This window comes from Chelonia mydas, chromosome 4 (assembly GCF_015237465.2).
Source record: "Chelonia mydas isolate rCheMyd1 chromosome 4, rCheMyd1.pri.v2, whole genome shotgun sequence".
Lineage (NCBI taxonomy): Eukaryota > Metazoa > Chordata > Testudines > Cheloniidae > Chelonia > Chelonia mydas.
Window position 1 is genome coordinate 91,072,039 of NC_057852.1, and position 22,173 is coordinate 91,094,211.

The window sequence follows — 22,173 nt, forward strand, 5'->3', positions numbered from 1 at the left end:
AGAATTTGTCTCTTAGTTTTTTGCTGGAGTAGGCCAAATCCTAACGTTCTGACTCGGTCCCTATTTGAGGAAATTCTCACTGACTTCAAGTCTCCATTGACTGAAATGAGAGTTTTGCCTGAGTAGACGGAATGAGAATTTAATTTGACCATATATATTTAACATGTTGGCCTTGCTACACATGAGCTTGTTTGCTGACAAGTAAATCCTCTCTTGGGAACTGATCTATCCATCGCTGTCTGTTTTGCGGGATTGTTATGCAGTCTGCATTGTTTAACTTTACTCCTTGGTGCAACTGTTCCTCTTTTCACTAGGAGGAACTGCTTCAGGCATCTGTTCAGTTACTAACACATGGGGATATAAATTAGAGAAACAATCCCGAACTGGAATCTTTACACCTTTATCATGCAACAGATAGCTAACAGTAGATTCACAAACCTTTTTATCTGACACACATCAGGGTATAACACTGCTTTAAAAAAAAAAGAGCTTAAGAAAGTAATTAGTCTTTGACTTTGGAGTTTCTTTCAGGATTGCCTGAGAATGAGATCCCCAAGCTTCAGTCACTCCATCAACAGGAAGTGGTATTCTGACACCCACATAAAACTTCAAATATGACTTTGATGAAGGCAGATGCCTGACAAATTGTTCTGTCAAAAGCTATTAGCAATGAATCCTGCTAAATGTATTCTTACAATGCCCCCAACAAAGTTTATTGCTTTAAGCAGGGTTTTAAATACCCAGGATCCTTTTTTAATTATTATTATTTGAGTCTCACTGGGGTTTAATACTCTGCAGGCATAAAGCATGAAGAGCAGGGAGGACAAAAAGGTGAAATAAATCTTGTGTGTATTTTAAGAGTTCTGCTTTCTGGCTGTGGTGCTATCAGACCGCCCTTCTGTTATTTACACAATATTGTTTAATGATGTCTCATGACCTTTTATTTATCCCAGCTCCCTTGTGTCCTCCACCATTAGTTTTTCATAATTGAATTACCAGTAGAAACTGTAAATTAATTCAGTCTGAGGGTCATTATTATTCCTCTGGGAAGGTTTGAACAACAACAGATCAGAAAGCTCCAAATAGTAACATTTGCCTCGTATCCATGGCCTGGCCCGTCCCTGAGGATCTGCACATTCATCTCCTCCTACCCAGGCAAAAATAATTCTGTGGTACTGACACTGATCCCACCCCCTTGTTCACAATACAAATGTCCTTCCATATGGAAGCAGCTCCATGCAGCTTTAAATGCATTTGTGGGAGGAGCAGGAAACCATCTGACCTCTGATATTTTCTCCTGTTTCCCGCTGCTAAGTCCTGTATTACGTCTATTTCAGACCCCTGTATGACTGCTAGTGACCAAACAGCAGCATGGCTCCTGATGGCTATAGTATGATTATGCATAGGAACTTAGATAACTCTCCTTTTAGGAAGTACATGATGAAAGAAAACAGCATATGTAGAAGAAGCCTGAATTTGTCTTGGCTCTCTCCTTTTATGCTTGAACACTAAACACCTGGGGGGCCAGTTCTGATGCTGACACTAGCTGGGACAACCTTGAGAGCTGCCCTAATTTGTGTCCGTGTTGCAACAACTCCTATGGGCTATTGCAGGGCCAAAGAATCACTGGGGTGCACCCACTCCAACCCCATCCTGCCTCAGAATCCTCCCTGCACAGATGACATTCAGTGATCTGAGGTGAGCCTGAGGACAAGTATGAATCTGCACCTCAAGCTAGATCTAAAGAAAGCAGTGTTAGCAATTTAGTGAGAGGAATTCTTCCCTCTGATTCAGTATTGAACCAATACCTTATTAACCTCCTGGGGGTAATAGGCTTATCAAGGTACCATATTGTTCATGAGTTATAAACCTAACATCCTGAATGCTTGTGATGCTTGAATAGCCAATGACACTCTTTGTATGAGAAGAAATGTTAACTCTGATGTTCTGGAAAATTCCAGTTTTGGACATTAGATTTTGCTTATCTAATTCCCCTGCAATGTCTTCTCCATTTGCTGTCCTCAACTGTAATGTGGCTGTAAAAAAGTTCCTGTGGCTCAGTCAGTGTTGGCTAATTTTTAAATGGTAGATGAAGTAATCTTTATATAGTTTGTAAAACACTTTGGAATAATCTGAGATGAAAGGTACTAACTAAATGTAAGATCATTAGCACATGTTCATTAATAAGCACCATGGGCTTTTTTGGAGGGGGCGGGAGGGGAGAGTTGAAAAGTTCAGGGAGTGGGCTTTAAAGCTGACACTATTTTCCAGAGTCAGTGGCCTCATGCTTAGTCCGGTACGCAGAAATCCAGTAACTAAGCCGTGATTATTCAGTTCTCCTTTTAAACTGTTGCTCCCCAACGGCAGGATAATAATTTGTACTGAACCAGTAAGCAAAAGCAAGGACCTTTTCTACCCCCCCCTTTTTTTTTTTTTAATTGCCCCAGCTCGCTCTCAGTTTCTGGCCACAGGTATGTGCCCTTGGAATAACAATAATCAATATCATTGTAAAAAGAAAAGGAGTACTTGTGGCACCTTAGAGACTAACCAATTTATTTGAGCATAAGCTTTTGTGAGCTACAGCTCACTTGCGAATACAGACTAACACGGCTGTTACTCTGAAACCTGTCATTATGCAATATCATTGTGGATTGCACAGCAGGTTGATAATCCTCAAACCATCTCTTTTTCCTATAAAGAAGGATCATTGATGAACAGACTTGTCAGCAATGCTTCATTTGTGCTACGGCTTGCCAGGGCTAAGCCCCGGCATCTCTGGGCTTGCTGCATCAGTTATGAATAAAAAAATTGCTTGAACCCGAGCACCTAATTTCTTGAGCCCCAGGACCTCTTTCATTACAAATTAAGCATAGCTTGTCAATAATCTGCTGTCTATGGCACAAAAGATCATTCTGCAAACCTGGAAGGATCTCAGTGAGAACTTTAACTTCTGTCTTCTTATAGTAAATCAAAATAATTAATAAACTCTTGTATACTACATTTTAACTGAGGATTACAGAAGAACACACACCAGAACAAGGGGACATTCAATGAAATTAAATGGTGGCAAATTCAAAACTGATTGGTGAAAGGAAATACTTTTTCATACAACACATAATTACCTTATAGAACTCATTGCTATAGGAGATTGTGGAGGTCAAGAAATCAGCAAGATTCAAAGAGATGTTGGACATTTACATGGATAAGACGACTATCCAGAGCTATCATAATTAATCATAACAAAAAATCTGAAGGCATATTAACTCTCCTGCTTCACAGTTTAAACCAGTCTCTAGTTACAAGACACCAGGATGAGACCTAATGTGGGGGGCAGATTATCCTACAGCTGCCTACTGTGTGGTTCTTACACATTCCTGTAAAACATCTGGCATTTGCCACTGCTGGAGGCAGGATACTGGACTAGAAGGACTCAGGTCTGATCCCATGTGACAATTCTTATGTTCCTCACAACATTTGTATGAGGTAAAAATATATGATAATTAATTTCCATTTTACACATAAGGAAAAGGAGGCACAGAAAACTGAAGTGATTTGCCCAAGTTCAAACAACTAGTAAGTGACAGAACTGGAAATACAACCCAGGAGTCCCAACTCCCAGACTCATGCTCTAACCACTTCAAAAGGCCATTCAAAAAGGCAGCTGTTGAAACCAACTTTTGTTCAGAAAATGCTCCAAGAAGAGGTTTTACTCTTCAGATCATTTTGTGTCAAGCTCAAGCTAAAAGTAAACCTTCTGCGAACCTCCGCAAATCAGACCATAGTTCAGATTTGTGCTAGGTTTAGCTGTACTTCCCTTCCTGTTAGTTTTGGTTCTTTGTGTACTAATCTGTTTTTTTCTTGTTTATTGCCCTTGATTTAATGTCAGTAAAACTGAAAACAAGTAGAACTGTGTATTCTTGCTGCTCCAATCCTTATCAGTTTGATACATTTTGGCTTAATTTCCATCCTCTTTTTAAAAAAATAATTTAGAAAACACATCATGCCATTATTAGTTCAGCAAATAACTCATGGTAAGGGTCTTTCAATATTTACCAATGAGTATAAAGAAAACTCCATATATGAATCCTCCTCCATCCATACATTCAAATTACTCATCCAAAAAAAAAAAAAATGACGCCCTGGTAGATAAGCTTTTTAATCCTTTTTTAGCCTTAAAGCAGGGGTGGGCAAACTTTTTGGCATGAGGGCCACATCAGGGTTCCAAAACCATATGGAGGGCAGGTGCAGTCATGGAACAGGGGGCAGTTGGATAGGCATGGGAATCCCAGAGGGCCTGTCAGGGGGTGGGGGTGCAGATCGGGGGTGAGGGTCCCGGGGGGGTTAGGGGCGAAGGGTCCCGGGAGGGGGCGGTCAGGGGACAAGGAGCAGTGGGGGGGTTGGATGGGTCAGGGATTCTGAGGGGGGCAGTCGGGGATGGGAAGTGGGAGGGGGAAGATAAGGAGTGGGGGCCAGGCTATTCAGGGAGGCACAGCCTTCCCTACCCAGGTGTAGTGTATCAAATTGTTCCCTGTAGGAATGTGCTACCTACGGTTGCCAGTCCTGGTGCTCCGTAAGTAGCACATTTCTATGGGGAGCAATTTAATACACTACACCCAGCGGCTCTCGCAGCCCTGCCGCCCAGAGCGCTGGCGACACTGAGAGCGGAGGCTGCCGGGGAGGAGCTGGGAGCTAGCCTCCCCGGCCAGGAGCTAAAGGGCCGGGCAGGATGGTCCCGTGGACCAGATGTGGCCCACGGGCCATAGTTTGCCCACCTCTGCCTTAAAGCATATATCACATAATGCTTGAACCAATCTCCCCTAACCCCAGAAAATGTTTTGTACTCTCAGTATGATGATAAGAAAAGTTAACTCTTAAATCTTAATCTGATAGATCACTCTACACCTATACTGGATTATACCTGTGACATGACACAACAAAAACATCTGATATTCAAAACCAAATGTATCCAGCTGTTGTTGTCAGTAATTTCATTAGCAACTGTTCAACAATAACAACACTCATATAGTGCTTTACAGTTTCAAATTGTACAAACATAATTATTCACTGAAGATGTGAGAGTGGTTCAAGCAGAGGACATAATCCTGCAAGATACTGAATGCACCCCTTCAATAGGAAATCAGGGTGCTCAGCATCTTGCCTGATAGTGCCCACTGCCCAGAGTTACTTTTTTGTCCTCTGCATACAGGTCTTCATAAGAGGAAAAAGAGCCCTGAGATAATCACATCCTACAATACATAATGATCAGAACACAGAGTACTAATAAGATGAAAAGAAAAATACATGGTCCTAAGAAAGAGAGCTGGAATAGGGGGTCAAATTACAGTACAGTGCTTTAAACACAACTTCAAAATGCATGACAGCTGGTAGAGTGTGAGTCAGTTTATTGCTGCTGTACTACAGTTTTAAATCATATTTTACCTCACCTTTTTATAGCTTCCAAGGAGCCACAGCTGGTTTCTGAAGTTTTTAAATTGGTCCAGCCTATGAGAATTCAAACCATTGAAAATCAAGGTGTACAGACTCCTGGCTTTGTTTTTATCTGGCTCAAATCAACTGTAGTAGTACAGGTTTAATTAGCATATTGAATTCCTAAGGGAAATAAGGCACTTTATAGTTTTGATTTCACTGAAGGCTGCATGCCAGATGCTGTCCACTTAAATCTATTCATTTTGGACTAACAATGAGAAGGAGCAATAGAAAAGTAATAACTATTACAGCAGAGAATTCGATGGGACCCTATTTTCCTGCCTTGTACAGTCTCTGCAATTTTAAGGAATTAGCTATGGGATTTTTTTTTCACAAAAGTAACTAAGCAGGCTACTTTTCATTGATTTAGAGTTTCCTTTAAAATGTTCCAATTCTGCCAACAGTCAATAAATAGGTCTCTTATCACAGATTAGGACCATAGGTGCTGGAACCAGGGGTGTTGCCGCACCCACTGGCTTGAAGTGGTTTCCATTATACAGTTTGGTTCAATGGCTCTCTGCACTGCCCACTATACAAATTGTTCCAGCGCCCCTGATCAGGACAGCATTGCCTTACAGATACTCACAGTCAACATGAGTTTGTAAAGGTGAGATGCTTTCATACTGCCCTGTCCTGTATCAGCTTAATGAATTTCAATCCCCTTGAGTGCCAGGTCATGTTATTTTGCTCCATACTTTCAAGAGGTGTTGCACAGCTAGTTGAACATATAGAAAGGCATTCAACAAACAAATCCAGGCCTTCCTGTGTGATCTCAGAGCTCAGACACCAGAAGAACATTTAGAGTGCCAACAGACCAATGGACAAACCAAGCATCCCACCTTGTGTCAGAATTCAAGTTGAGACACAAGTCACACATATGCTACAGAAAGCTACCCACTACTCCAGTGTTAAATGTTTCCCTTATCACTGTGCATAGAGATTATTTTGGTCTGTCTCCACAGACAGATTGTGAACCCTTTTAGAACCCTGTTAGCAACAACTTAGCTGGCCCTATTCCCACTCTAGACAGGGCCTGAATGACAATGAATTCAAGGACATAGAAACCAGATAGACTGTGGTTCTATTTCACTGCACATACGTGTTTGTAAGGCATTGAAGAAGATGATTTCTGATTAGTTTACAAAGCCTTTTTTCTTCATATTTAGTAAGGGGTAACCCCCACCTCTGCAGTACTTCAATGTTTGCACTGATCATTTGGATCACTGTGTATTAAAGTTTCTTGCTTTATGGTGTTACACACTATAGATGTCTCATATTGCTACTTTACCTCTTTCTGGATGGAAAGCAGGAGATCTGCTCATGGAGAAGACCTTCCATAGGCTGATGCAAGGGAACAATCCAGCCCGTATGAACTAATGACCTGGTCCTGTGAGGTGCTGAATGCCAACAGGAATTGTGGGTGCTCAGAACCTTCCAAGAGACCATCAAAATCTTACAGTATTTCATCTTTATGTCTCAGATTCTATTTCCAAAGCCATCGTTGCTCTACACTGATTCCTATAATGAAAAGAATTTTAGTCCACAACACAGACACAGGCAGCTCACAAACTAATGTATGCAAAATCTTAAACTGTTGTGGCTAAAAACAATATAAGTAAATCCATTTATTCATGTCTGAATATTGATGACATCATAGCAGAATTTTTCAGGAGCCTTCATGATCCATTGCTAACTTCCAGCACTCAGCAGCTGACCTTCCAGTGATCTGCTGTATACCATCTATCCACCCCTTAGCTACTCATCCTCTCTTACAATGACCCACCATCATTCCTTCCATGATAACTTTCTTGAGGTTATTTCCAGCTCTACGCCTAGTGTGACCAAAGTACATATATTTATATCTGTTGATTTCCAGCTGGAGGGGCTACTTCTCTCCAATAATATTTCTAACATAGGCTTTTGAGGGGTTTTCCATCAAGGAGTTATGCATAAGAACATAAGAACAGCCATACTGGGTCAGACCAATGGTCCAGCTAGCCCCATATCCTCTCTTCCGACATCGGCCAGTGCCAGATGCTTCAGAGGGAATGAAGTCGGTTGAGAGATGTCCACCAATGGAAATCCCAGCTCCTTCCACTTTGTCAAAACCTTCCAATGTTTGTCTTCTAATAAATTCTGCATATGTGTAAAAGAAGCGTGGGGACAAAATATGCAAGAGTTTTCATTAGCATCACAACTCAAAAGCTTCAATTTTTTTCTTGTCAGCATCATTAACTTCCCATGATTCACATGCACAAATCGCTATGAAAAAAAAATAAGCTTTTCACCAGTCATACCTTGGTACATTTTGAGTTGCCACGGTTTTTCCAAGCTCTCTTAAGGGAGGCAAAGTTAAGGGAGTGATTCCTAGTCTTCTTCCAATTTCTTTGGAACAGTCTTCTTGGTTGGATATATAAGATAATTAAATTCATCTATTGCTTCTACAACTTGTTCATTAATTATGATGTTCGCTTGCATTCTGTTTTTGTTAGTCATGTGAGCGCACATGCATTTTCTTTTCATCCCATTCAGCAACAGTCCATATTCCTCATTAAGTGTTTTTATAAACTCCATCATTTGTTGAATTGCATGAGTGGCTGTAGCAAAGAGCATTGTATCATCTGCATATCTGAGGTTGGTTAAGAAGTGGCCACCAACGGAAATCCCAGCTCTTTCCACTTTGTCAAAACCTTTCAAGGCTTGTCTTATAACAAATTCTGCATATATGTTAAAGAGTCTTGGGGACAAAATACACCCTTGTCTGACACCTGCCCAGTGGAAAACCTCTCATTGTCGCCAGTTGCTGGTCACACTGTAGTATGTGGTTGACAATACAGACTTGTGATGAGTTCAATGAGATGCCTTGGATTCCCCACATCTGAGAGTATCCTCCAAAGAAGTCATGTTGGATGGTACCAAATGCTTTTGAATAGTCAATGCAGCACATAATCAATGCGTGATTGTACTTTCTGCGTTTTTCAATGATGTGACAGATATTCATGATTTGGTCAGGTGCAGCTTGGTCTTCTCTGAAACCAGCTTGTTGTGGTGGTAATTCTGCTTCGATTCTTCTTTTCATGTGATCCTAGATTATGTATAGCAGAACTTTGCTCACCTGTGATATCAGGGAGATGATAAGATAGTTACTACACTCTGTTATGTTTCCCTTCTTTGGGAAGAGCAGAAAGATTCCCTTCATTCAGTTCTCCAGTCACTTCCTAGTCATCCATACATCATTACAAATTCTCCACATACGATCAGTACTGCATTGTTCACCAATCACTTTTAACAATTCCGCCGGCAAGTTATCTACCGCTGGTGCTTTCCCAGGCTTCACTTTCTTAATAGTAAGTGCCACTTCCTCTCACAGGATTGATGATTCCAGCTCCATACTCTGTTATCTATCATCCTCTATTATGATTGGCTCTGGTGAGGCCTACAGATTGGCACAGTAATCTCTCCACCTGCATTTAATATCATCAAATTCAAGGAGAACTCTGTATAATTGATCTTTTATTATACTTGATCACAGAGAAAATCTTTTAGTAAGAAGTCTGACCACTGTGAACATACCTTTTGTATTATTATTCTCAATATATTCACTCATCTTGTCTAGTCTGCCTTTGAATCTGTCTGCTCAGTTCCTTGTAGTCTCTCCTGCATTCGTCCATCTCCAAGCCATTCTTTTTGACTCTGTGTCATTTTTCCACTGACTGGAATGTGCGCTTTGGCATTTTTGAGCATAATAGTTTTCATTTTAACCCAAAATGTGTTCAGGTTGTTCTCCTCTTTCACCTGTGGTGATGCCTCAAACCCATTCTGGGCAGAACTCATTGTAAGGCCCACCAGGTCTCAAACCCAGACCTGCCAGGTAGTGGACATCTCCATGCTGCCACCCAGCAGCAGCTATAACTAGCTCATGCTTCACTACCCACAACCTGCTGTGGACACAAACCATGGGCAGTCCCACATCAAGGGAGTCTGACAGGCAACAACCTCATGGCTCCTGTTTGGCTCTCCACCCTATATAAACACTGGGAAGATTCCAGGAAGTGTTCAGGCAACAGCATGGATCTCCTGAAGCTGCCATTATCATTCCTGTTCTTGAACTTCCGGTTTTGACCTTGACTTGATTTGGACCACTCCTTCTGACCTGGACCCCGAACTCTGATTCAGACTCTGATCCTTGGTATCAGCCCCAGTCTGGAACTTGACCATGAACTCCTCTGCTACTCTCAGCCTCAGTTTGACCCTACTCTGACCCTTGGTCCCGACTGACCCTAGTCAGGATCTGACAGTTACATATATTTCATTTACTATGGACTAATCCAAATGCAGTGGACCTGTCAAACAGCTTATCTTTTTAAGTATTAATTTTATGTATAAGGCTAACAGCTGACGGTCTGACCCACTTTCCTCTATCTCCAGCATTGCTGTATCATTACATAGTTGATTTGGTTCTTTGTCATGCTATCAGTTGACCCCCATGTGTATAAAGTATAAGATGTTGGGTGAAGCGGGTATTTGTAATAACCAGGTGATTAGAACAGTAGAATTCAACTGAATGCCTTCCTCTCTCATTTTGTGAAGCCAGATTATTGTTTCCCATTACTTCTTTATGAGAGCTTGCAGCTCCAACTTCTGCATTCAGGACCCCATTCCAAGGGTGATACCTTTACTTGTTTTTTTAGTGAGTGTCTCTTCAAGTCAGTCATAAAACTCATCAGTCATGGCCACAGCTGTGGCTGCAGTCACAGGAGCGTAAACCCGTATGATCAACATATTGACTGGCTTTGTTCAAAGGCAAATTGTAATGATTCTATCACTGACTGGATTACATCCAAGCACATACTTTGTGTTCTTGGATAAGATAAATGCAAACACATTTTCTCTCATTCTCTAGGATCCTGAATAGTACATTGTGTATCCATCCATAATCATGAAATGACCCCTCTCCTTCCAATGCAGCTCAAAGATTCCACTTATTGCTATCTTACATCTTTCCAATTCTTTGGTCACAATGGCAAGCTTCCCCTCATATATACGCCTCATGTGCCATGTTCCTACTCATTCGTTTATGAAGATTCAGGCCATTCTTTTCCTTGGTGAAAACATTAGGCACTGTACTTCCCAATGGATTTAGTTTAGCACCATCATACCTACAATTTGCACTCTGAATGGCTGGAGCTTCCTTCCCAGAGTTATTATATAACTACAATGAAATTATAAAAAACCATGGGAGGGGTATGAACTTTCCTCCTTAGCAGGCTACTGTCTAGCAATATAAAGTAACTCTGGCTGCATTAGTCGGACTTGTACAATGTTTTACATTGCCTCCTCAGCTCGCACTGAAGTCAAACAGAGCTCAGTACCATACAGGGTTGGGCCCTAACTTATTCCCCTGATGCTGCAGTGTAAATGTGACCTAGCTCCTTATAAAGAGACTATTTCTGTGCAAGCCTGGAAACAGAAGAGTGCTTCAGTAAGGAAGGCCCTTGAACTAGAGTAACAGTTTCTGCTATCACAAACGTTCACAGTGTGCTCAATCCCCTGAGACTGGAGATAAGTGTAGTTACTGTACTCCCTCATTTCCAAGGTCAGAGGCTTATGCAGATGCCAGAGTTATTTCAGAGTAAGCACAGGATGAAGAAAGCAGAAGTGAGAGGATGCAGGAAGCAGAAATAGTAGTAATCCAGGGTGCAACAGGAAGAGAGGGAGAGGAGACTAAAGAATAGACAAGAGACAAACGCAGCAGGTATTAACAAAAATAATATCAATCCCTCTCTAGATTGTTGTTGTGGGAAGACAGCCATAGTTCAGTGAGAGCTCTCACTACAATCTTTTAGCTAGACATATTCAAAATTTTACTTACACACAGGCCTTTGGCTGTAATCTTGACCAGTTTCTACACAGGTATTATTAAATATTTGCCTCCTTGGTATATGTATACCCTCCACCAGATGTTCTCTTTTTTTTATAGCTGCCTTTGGCTTGTGACTGGTTACTGTTCCTGTATATAGACTATCCTTTCTTTATTCAAGATTTCTGAATTTCTTTTCACATCTATTTCTCTTTACCTGTGTAGCCATGTTGTAGACTAGCTGGCCCTTTGAGGCAAGCTGGGCTCAGCGGTGCCCATGACTTAGCAGGTGTCCCTCAGCCTCACTGATGAGCTAGCAATAGAAAGGCTAATTAGTAACCCCAGCTGCGTGTAATGCTGCTTAATTAGAAACTGACCCCAGCTGTGGTGGTGAAGCACTGGAGTCCTATTTAAATAGAGCTGGTAACTTAGAGGAAGGAAGGCCCTGGAGGGAGGAATAAGGGGTGTTGCCTGAGGAAGTTAGGCTGAGAGCCCCATAGACAGCAGAGCAGACTCCTGTGGGGTAAGGGAATAGAAGAGGTGCCCAGGAGGGGCAGAAGGGCTATGAGTTATAAGAGCAGCATTGCTGGGGGAAGATCCCTAAGGAAAGCCATCAGAATCCCCATGGGGAGAGAGGCAGCAAAGTGAGACAAGCTCTGCAGAGGCCAGGAGAATGGGCCAAGAAACAGAGGAGTCTGGTGGAGCCTAGAAGAGCAGAGGGACTATTAATACGGGTATCTGATTTTGGACTTTGAATTTGACCTTTAGATACCCCAGAAGGGTTTTGAACTACGCTTGAAGTGGCTAGAGGGTTGAGCTACAGAAGACCAGGAAGCAGGAGCAGATGGCCTGTGGGAGGTGCTGGAGCTGAGGATACTGTGCCATTACACATGAACCTTAGGGGACGCTCCAAAGGTGTGCCCCGCCGCCAGCCTTTAAATTTTTGGTCTTACATTTCATTAGCAAGCTTAGCAGCCAGTAGAGAAACCCCACTAAGTGCCAAAGTAAACAACAATTGGATTGACTTGGTTTTCCATTCTAGTGCAACGCTGAGCCTGCAAATCAAAGCTGGCTCCTATCCACGTGTCCCACCTCAAACAGTGATCACAACACAGGCCATGTAGACTCTAAGTCTTGTCCACAATAGCATTTTTCTCCAAATTTCTCATGGTTCTGTTATCAGCGCAGCTTCAGTAGCAGCAAGAGTGGGGGCGTTAACATACACAGTTTTAATCACTCGCTTTGGGCAGGTCTGGATGACACAATGGTAAAGACACCTATGGCCACCAGCACTTTGTCTCACTGGAGATGCCCTCATTTGCACTAGGGGGAATTTGAAGAAAGGAAAAGCTGGGGTAGAACAGCCGATATAGTTATCTGGTGTGCGAAATGTCCTATGTCAGCAATGCTGCTTTCTTTCCTTCTTCTGTATCTGTTAGCAATGCCGTTACTAGCTCCATGCCTCTGCCTCTCTCCAAACTTTTACCAGAGGATGTCCTTTGAAGTCAGTGAGACTACCCACATGCTTACCGCTAAGCATATGCTTAACTGCTTTTCTGGATCGGGGCAAAGTGCTCAGCACCATGCAGGATCAGGAACATGCAGATCCCTGCAATGTAACACAGGGAGATGGTATCAGTTCACCATGCTACAGGAATAAACAGCAGTGATTTCACCCAGTGTTGCACTAATTAAAGAACAGTAGCAGCATTTGAAAGCAGGATGCCTTCTCCAAGCAATCATTCACTCTTTCAGGTAACTGAGAATTAGGTATGTGGAATTCCCCTCCCCTGCAAGGATAGTAACCATTATTTTTTTTGTCCTTCTGTGCTCAGCGGAATATATTTTAAAACCATCACTGATACAAATTCTACAAAAGTCACCCCAGCAGTCGGAAAGCAGACAATGGACAAACATGGCTACTCCCCGCTGCAAACAATTGGTTGTCACAATAGTCCTGGTATAGTTCACCAGGAGGTTGCACATTTGAAACACCTACTGAGTGAAATTGTGGCCCCATTAAAGTCAGTGGGATTTTGACACTGGTTTCAATGGGGCCAAGATTTCACCTAATATCCTTAAGGGCTGCCTGTAGCAAACAGTGAGCCCTGACTGCCACCTACAGATCTACTAAAAGGTAGCAGGAAGAGGTTATATGGGAGTGGAGGGACTAAAACCAGTCAGCACATGTGATTTCTCTGGGAACAAGATTTGTAAATGTGTTCACTATGCTGTTATATATTTAGCTGTAGGATTTTAAGTAAAAAAAAAAAAAAAAAAAAAAAAAAAAAGAAGAAGAAGTCTGAGCCTTAAAACCAGCTTTCCTATCTGCTCTTTGGTTACAAAATGAGTTGGCACAAGTGTCGCAAAAAAAGCCTGTTTTAGAAGAGGAAATAGTATGAGAACTCAGAATAAAGGTCTAGATGAAAAACTTCATGATCTCATTTAACCCAGCATAATAGCATGAGTTACTGCCTTGGAAAGAAGAGTCTCTATTTGCAACTGGGTGTGGGAAAGTAAGAGCTACATATTGAAATCATGTTTGCCAAAATAAATCCTTTAAGCTAAAACTAATCAGATGATAAAGAATTTGTATCCACTAACTACTTTGGCTAAACTATAGTCACTTGTATTGTTGTTATTATCAAACAAACACAGAATCTCCCTCTGAATGTTCCCTGTTTAAAAACAAAACAAAACTCATCTGTGTTGCTCTTATTTATGAAATCAGCCCATGTGTTCTGAGCTTTGCCATTACTTATACCCACATTAAGCAGCCACACTACTCCTTTCGAGTAGCCAAGGGCAGCTGGGACATCTATGTCGTCATATTTGGCAGACTTTATCTGAGGAGTCTCCTCTCTCCCTGGGTCTAGTCATGTGAGTACCAACCTGCTCAGCTGTTCTCCCTGTCAGTTCATGGGCCTAAAATCTCCATGGATGGGGAGAGGTTGTTCTCATGCTCCAGTGTGGGGAGCTGTAAGGCACATAGGAAGCCCAGTTCAGCTTCTCTGTGGCCTTAGTCCTGGACAACACAGGGTTGGGATATGGATAAAGCAAGAGCTGTACTGCCTGCCTACCCAAAACAAGGGAAGGAAACACTCCAGGTTCACAGCCAACCTCTAGCTGCTGCACCAGCATTGGAGGAACCAGAAACCCATCTAGAAGTTATGGGCCAAAAGCCAGAGGCTCCAAATTCATCTGTGGTGTAACTCCATTTAAGTCAATCAGATGACATCAGTGATGAATAAAGTCCTGATTTTATGAGATGCTAAGTGCCTCATGGTAAAAATATTGCCCTTGAATCCCACTGATTTCATGGGAGGTCACTGAGCATCTTACAGGAGCCGCTGTGCACCACACAGGATTGGGCCCTTCAATGCAGCTCAGTGTCTGAATGCGCTACAAAGTTTGTCCCTGCGGTTTCAAAGCTGTAAGGCAAAATCAGGCCTATTTTATAGACTTTTTCAAGTTATTTTTCTTCAGTGTTGAATTAACCAAAAATATAAAAAGAATAAAGTTATCTCCTTCCAGTCCTGGCCATTCCACACCCAAACTGCTTGCCATATTTTAACCCTCTACCCCCATGTGGCCCTGATTTACACCATAGAGGAAATCCATTTAGCAAAGGCACGTTTCTACCATCTATCATTTAATAAAGAAACAAGGAGCTGAGGCAACAGACCTCCAGGCACAACAATGCTGCCTCATACTTCATTTAATTTAGGTTGTAAGCTCCTTGGGGCAGGGATTTTGTCTTCCCATTTGCCTGCAAAGTGTCATGCACACTATATAAAAAACATAACTTTCAAATTAATGTCTGTAGAGGACTCTCTCTTAATCTGATAACTGATAGGGTATACCAGTGAAAAGGTTAACCTGGCCCTTTCTCCATACTATGTGTAGCATGGGCATTCCAAATATTATCTACATTCATAATTTAAGTAGTACAGATTCTCATCCAGGGAGTATTTGCTATACCATATTTGCCAAAATAATGAAATCGGGGCTGCAGTTTGCTACAGCTTTCACTTTTCTGGGTAAACATTTCCTGGTTTGATCTCTCTTCTCCTCAGAAAGGTGATTTATGTCTACCTGCTGCTTGTTATGCAGGACTGAGGGAGGACCTACGCCAGTCACATTTTCCTCATTTCTTGCACATTGTGATTCCTAGGGTCTGACCATAAGCCAGCCTGCCTTTGCTCTCAGCCATGCCTCCTCCAAAGGCACCAGGGTGCTTCTGACTGCATTAACATTTTCTCATGCTCTTTCTGCATGGCATGTATCTGAGGTTCTGTACCTGCCCTTCAGCTGCATCCTCTCTGAAAGGCTAATCAAAGTCTAAGAGACCTCACAGGCAGAAATGATAAATGCTCCTTCATTAGCCTTGCCGGTCATGCCTGATGAAATTGACCTCAGTTACTAACTTCTAGAGCAGAGACTTCATTAAACCAAGATTCCCTGCTCGGCATGTTGGCTATCCTGGGTACTCCTCAGGCCCAGCCAGAGTCTCAGGCATGCATAGAATCTTTCCTGCTTGTTGTTCTGCTCTGGATATGCCTCAAGTGTTTGCACTGTCTCCTTCATTACCTCTCTGACTGTCTGTTTCTGTCTTTGCTGAATTTTAAAGATTCGGCACTTGTCTGATCCGTGTAAAGTATGCTCTTGATCCCTCTCCTTCAAATTGTCACTCCTGCTCCGATTATCCCTTGCCAGGTGCACCTCCTTTACTGTGATTACAACCCGGTGGGGGTAAACGGGATCTTCTGACCCATACAATTCCAAGTCTGTTTTTTTCCCTTCCTGCTTTTGATCAGAGGAGGTGCTTGAGCTGTAGACCTCTGGGTATAATAAGGAGGGAGCTGCTAGCACAGCATTCCCTGTGAGGGTCCCTCAACTATAGAAATCAGCCCTTTCCTTTGGTGTAAAAAAGTCCAAATCTGTTGACCTTCAGGGCATGTTGCAATGTCCATCTGTTTTCTCTGGCTTTGGGGAATAGGGGAACGGGATGGGGTCTGGGAGAGAGTGTTAAATGGAATATGTTTTGAACGACAGTGTTCTGGCTATTAATTTTCATTGCCGTTTTTATGGCAGTGATATACTGCTGGATTTCATTTAATCTAGTTCCTTTTTTGTATGAATTTTTAAGGCTTTTAATGTTATGTCTACAGCACGAACACCCTGATTTTCAGAAATACTGAGTTCCTATTAGCTTCAGTGGAAACCATAGTTGCTCAGCACAGCAGAAAAACAAGCTGCTAGAGTCTAGGCTAAATTTATTAAATGTTATAAATAAAAATAACTTGTCACCCTCCCTAGCTTCTATGCTACCATCAGCAACATCTTGGGCCTTGAACATATGATAGTCTTATTCCAGAAGGAGGTAAGAAGTTATAGATGACACACACTCACTTGGTTGCTGATAACAGACTAGCTAACAAAGTGCTTCCAATATACTTCTCAATCAAAAATAAAGAATATCTGGAACAGTTTCCTCCCTTCCCCTTGTTACAGAGCTCGAAGCAGATTCTCTAAAGTGTTATTTTTCACTGAAGCACAGATGGGCTGCATCTTGAAGTTTGCAGAACTGTGCTGATGACTCAAAGAGTTTATTATTCTTAAGTGTGAGTAGTATAGGACCACTGCAGTCCCAGTACTATCCATGCTTTTCACATTTCATCAGCCCTTGCTAGTCTGGACTCTTACCACAGGGCAGACTCCAAGACCTTTGGGTGTTGAGAACAGGGATATTCCACACTGAGTTAGAAGAAGCCCAGAAGGAAAAACAGTTTTGCATGTGAGGTTTTCTTATCCTTATCATAAGATGCATTACATAAACCAGGACCATGCCCAGAATTGTATCTCAATTCATAGTAAGCCTGTAAGAAAGGATATGTGCAACTAATGGGAAACAAATGTCAGTTTTGGCAAAGCCTGCAGCTAACGTCAGTTGTTTTTTTTTTTCCCTATTGCTAAAGAAATTGTCATAATGAGACAGTCTCATGGAACAGATTGACTGCAGTCTTCTGGCTTTCTCTTAACCATTTGAGTGCTTCTCTGATATACAACATATGCCACTGACCTTATTGCTATGGCTCAAGAAAAGAAAAAAAATCACTGAAGAAATCAAATTCTTTTTCATTAATATATATAGTGTCCATGGGAAGGAAGTTCAGAGTTGAAAAGGCAAATATGCATCCCAGTTTGGAAGTTCTCAGTAATTAGAACGAAACTTCTAGCCTGTATGTTGTTGAATTTGGGCCAAACATTGAACAAGAGCAACTGATTGCTTAAAGAAAACAAAGCCTGGGGATCTGCAAAGTCATTAGGTGTGGTGTATTGCCTCAAAGTGACTTAGTATATAGGGCAATTATTGTTCATTTGTACTTCCTAGGAAAGAAAAATACCGTAAATACTAGCAAAGAAGCTACCACAAATGATTTAGTCAGCAGCAGAATGGTTACCACCATATACTAACCACATCAAGCCAAATATACGTTTGATAAAGAAAAGTAATATTAAGAGTTTGCCTTCAATTCAGTAATGAAAAGGGAGTTGGGGACAAGGCTGAAACTCCTTCTGAGTCAGCTCCTAGAGCAGCACATATGGGGCCTGTGCTTGTAATCCTGAGACAGACATAACTCCTATTGAGTTTTCTCTGCATCAGGGCTGTTGGCTCTGACCTGCTGAGGCCTTGTCTAAACTAGGAAAACTTGGCATACTCACCACCATTTGGTTCCCAGCACACTTATAATGCTCTAGACATCCGCTCCCGAAGGTGCACGGTGGATCACATTACTATGTGGAATACACTTGCACTGAGAGAGGCTAATGATGTGTGGTCTTCCCAAGTGCCAATTTTCACTGGTACTGTGCCAGCAGCAATGGGAATCACTGGGATAGGAGGCCCAGCATTGAGAATAGTCTTCCCACTACCACCCCACAGTGTGAACGTCACTCAGTAGGAAGCCCATCTTGTCTACTTTCTGCATTCCACTGCATAGGGGTCTGGGTTAGCTGTAAGCCACTTGTACAAACAGAGCTGCACACACCACAGAACTGATTTGTGCATTATTTAGCTAACATCAGTTTCTGCCACGATACTCAACTCCATTTGTCCCTATTGTATCCCAGAGTAAGCCGTCCTATGAGCACACTGCCAACTGGCCTGAAGCAAAGATAAGGACATGGGTAGCCACATGGGCTGCTACAGAAATTCAGTCACCGATGAACTTGGTCATTCAGAACACTCTGCTCTATGGCAGGGTGTCTGCGCACCTTGCCTAGCTAAGTCAGTGATGGGAAAAGATCAAGGGTGTTAAGGTCCAGTTTAATCAGGCTCAGGACAATTGCAGTCTGCCTTTCCTTTGACGATGTGAGCAGAACCCACTGATCACTCACACATGCAATCTAATGTGCTGCTAGACAGCACAGAGGCTCCATGCGCTGCTGAAATAAGGGACTGTCATAAATATAAAGAAAAGGGTACCATAAAATCCCTCCTTGGCAGCTGTACTGAATCGCTTACCTGTAAAGGGTTAAGTAGCTCAACTCACCTAATTGGCTCCTGACCAGAAAGACCAATGAGGAAAGAAGATACTTTCAAATCTTGAGGGGGAGAATTTGTTTGTGGCTCTCTTTGTTCTCTCTCCAGATGGAGAGAGAGACTAAGCAGGTACAACATCTCCTGAAAAAATACCTGGAATATTCCATCTCAAATTGCAGAAATTGTAAGTAGGCAAGGAAATGCATGAGGTTATCTTTTGTTTTAGCTTGTGAATTTTCCCTATGCTAAACAGGTAGTTTCATTCCTATTTTGTAACTGTGAAGTTGAGTCCAGAGGGGAGTCCTCTGTGTTTTAAATCTTTTTATTTACCCTGTAAAGTTACCTTCCATCCTGATTTTTCAGGTGTGATTCTTTTACTTTTTCTTTATAAATAAAGTTCTGCTTTTAAGAACCCAATTGATTTTCAGTGTCCTAAAGACAAAGGGTTTGGTCTGTGCTCACAGTGCTAACCAATTGGTTGGTATATTATTTTCAAGCCTCCCCAGGAAAGGCGGTGAAGGGGTTTGGGCGGATATTTTGGGGGGATAGGGATTCCAAGTGACCCTTCCCTGAATTTGTGTATAAATCACTTGGTGGTGGCAGCAATACCATTCAAGGACAAGGAAAGGAATTTGTGCCTTGAGGAAGTTTTAACCTAAACTGGTAAAATATAAGCTTAGTGGGTCTTTCATGCGGGTCTCCACATCTTTACCCCAGAGTTCAGAGTGAGGGGGAACCCTGACAGGGACGAAGGGGAAAAAACAGCTCTGTGAACCAGGAAGATGACAGCAATGAGTAGCTGAAGTGGGAGATGCCCGAGACCATTGTGGGAGTTTGAATCTGTTCAGTGAATCTGTCCATGATCCAGCCATGGCAGCAGAGGATGGGCTACGCTTGTTAAGAAGAGAAGAAAATTAGGAGCCAGGCACCTGTACACAGGGATGTGGCTTTGTATCATAATATATCACAGGGCTGATTTAGCCTGTGCAGGAGCTGGAAGAAGTTTTCAAGGTTTCACTGTGTGCCACCATTAGTTTATGAAGTGAGTGGCTGTAGCGTCACCTGAGGGCAGGTGTGTCCTCCATTCCTCCAGCAGTGTCAGTTTTACCTCCTCCTCCCTTCTGTCCCTACCCTGCCTCTGCACCATGAGCAGAAGCTGCTGAGCACCCACTCATTACAGTTCCCCCAGACTTTCCCAAGGTTAATCTCCACCTCAGGAACTCCTGCTCTGCCCGTGTCAACAGCACGGGCTGAAGTTCCTGAGTGGGCTGGGCTGAACCGTGCCACATGACAGGACTCAAAATGGCAGACAAGGAGGGACACTTCTTGTTCACATTAACCCAAAACCAAAATATGCCACTGTAAAAGAAGGAGAATTTTACTACAACAATTACAATGTCATGTAAATGCTTTGGCCACAGTGCTCAACGTGTATCTGCCTGCCCCTGTACCAGAACCAGCACCTAATTAGCATGTTACTCTTATCTGGCTGCGGTCACCTTTCTTTCTTCCCTTGTATTTAATGCATGAAAAACAGTCACTAATGTAATTGGATAGATAAGTGATGTTAAACTAACATCAACCAGGGGTGTTAGGGGAATAATTACACTGCCTGCTTCCATACATCTAATACATGCAAAGACATTTACCAGAGATATCAGTTTCTTTGAGACCCCAGTCCACAGGAGATAAACTCATATATGTCCTGTGTTCTGCAGCCATGCAATGAAATTTGGGGCAATGCACATTTTCCTGCAGCCTTTACCCAGTCACTCAGACAACAGGAGCAGGTCCAGAGAGGCTGGATCTTCTGTGACAATAATTCTAGTGCAAACTTCTCAGCCTTCCCTCCACTCACTTAAAAAGGCCTTTCTTCTCCTTGCTGGCCTTCTCCAAACAGAGATGTTTCCAAGGATTCTGTTTGTCTACAATGAGCAACTTTTGTTAGACCAATGAAACCGATCACAACCCGCTTCCCTCCGTTGTTCTGATTCCCACAGTTTCCTCTCCCCTCGTTTTTCTTTTGTGTGTGTCCTTCGCTAGCCCAAGGGGAATATACCTTACATAAAGCCGGTGGCATTCAAAACTGAACCATAACTTATGTTTATTGCAGTCCTTGGTATTGCAGAACACCCTCTATCATCTCAACCTGCAACTACTTTTGAAAAGCTCCAGCCTAAACCTTTCTTGCTAAGCACGGAATGAGAGTTGAGCATTTACCCTGGCTTTCCTTTTGAGAAAAGGACTTGGAAATAGCCCTGGGTCCATGGGACTTCTTAGAATTCCTCAGTGAATGATGGGCATTAGACCTCTTCAGCCACAATTCTTCTAGGTTTGCATGAAGCAACAACACTGTAGTACACTGCTAGTGTGGATGTGGGACAAAACTGCATCTGACATTGCATAATTACTGTGACACACTGCCCTGTTGGTATGTACAGCAGTGTTATCCCATATCTTCAGTTACCAATAATTGAATCCTTGTATAGACACAGCTCATGTGTAACATAACATCCCCAATGCTTGGGTACAAGAAAGTAGGTTGGTTAAGGGCAAAGCTTCTGCCAATAAAAATATTTTTGATGTAGTGTGGCGTTTGAATATTCTCCACTGACCCAGTTGAGAGTAACAATTCCACTTTTCTCAAAGGGCTACAGTGCTTAGGGACACTATCCATGGAAACAAAAAATGGTAGTACATTAATTCCATCACCTGCAAAGTTTGATGTAAAAGACAAAGTCACTTTTCAGTGAAGGAGGAGATGAAACCACATTCCTGTAAACTCAAAAATGGCTAAACACTTCAATCGATGTTTCAGTGATGTCTTCCTCTCAGGTGGCTAGATAGGAAATTTATCTCAATATCGACACATACCATAATGCAGCCTTGCAGAGTTCTGTTCCACCACTCTCTTGACTGAATTTTTTTAAGGTGAGTAAAATATCATTTATAAGGGCTCACTCAGAGCAGCCTTTTATTTTGTTTTTCCTGCAAAGGCATTCACAGTAACCCTGCAGAAAGATATGAAACAGTCTGTTTGTGAGTCTTACAGAATTCATGCATCATTCCAGCTATCGCCTTGCTTCCTGTGGACAACATGTTGATTTATTCAGGCTGTCAGGAGACGTTCTTGGACTATACTTCCAGTAAGAGACTAGAAGGGAGATTTAGCCGCCTACATCCCAGATGTCCAGTGGCTCCAGCTACATGGCATCTGTGTAAATATCAGCAATAAACTTCTAACTCTGAGATTAAATATGATTTCTTTTTTTTCTCCTTT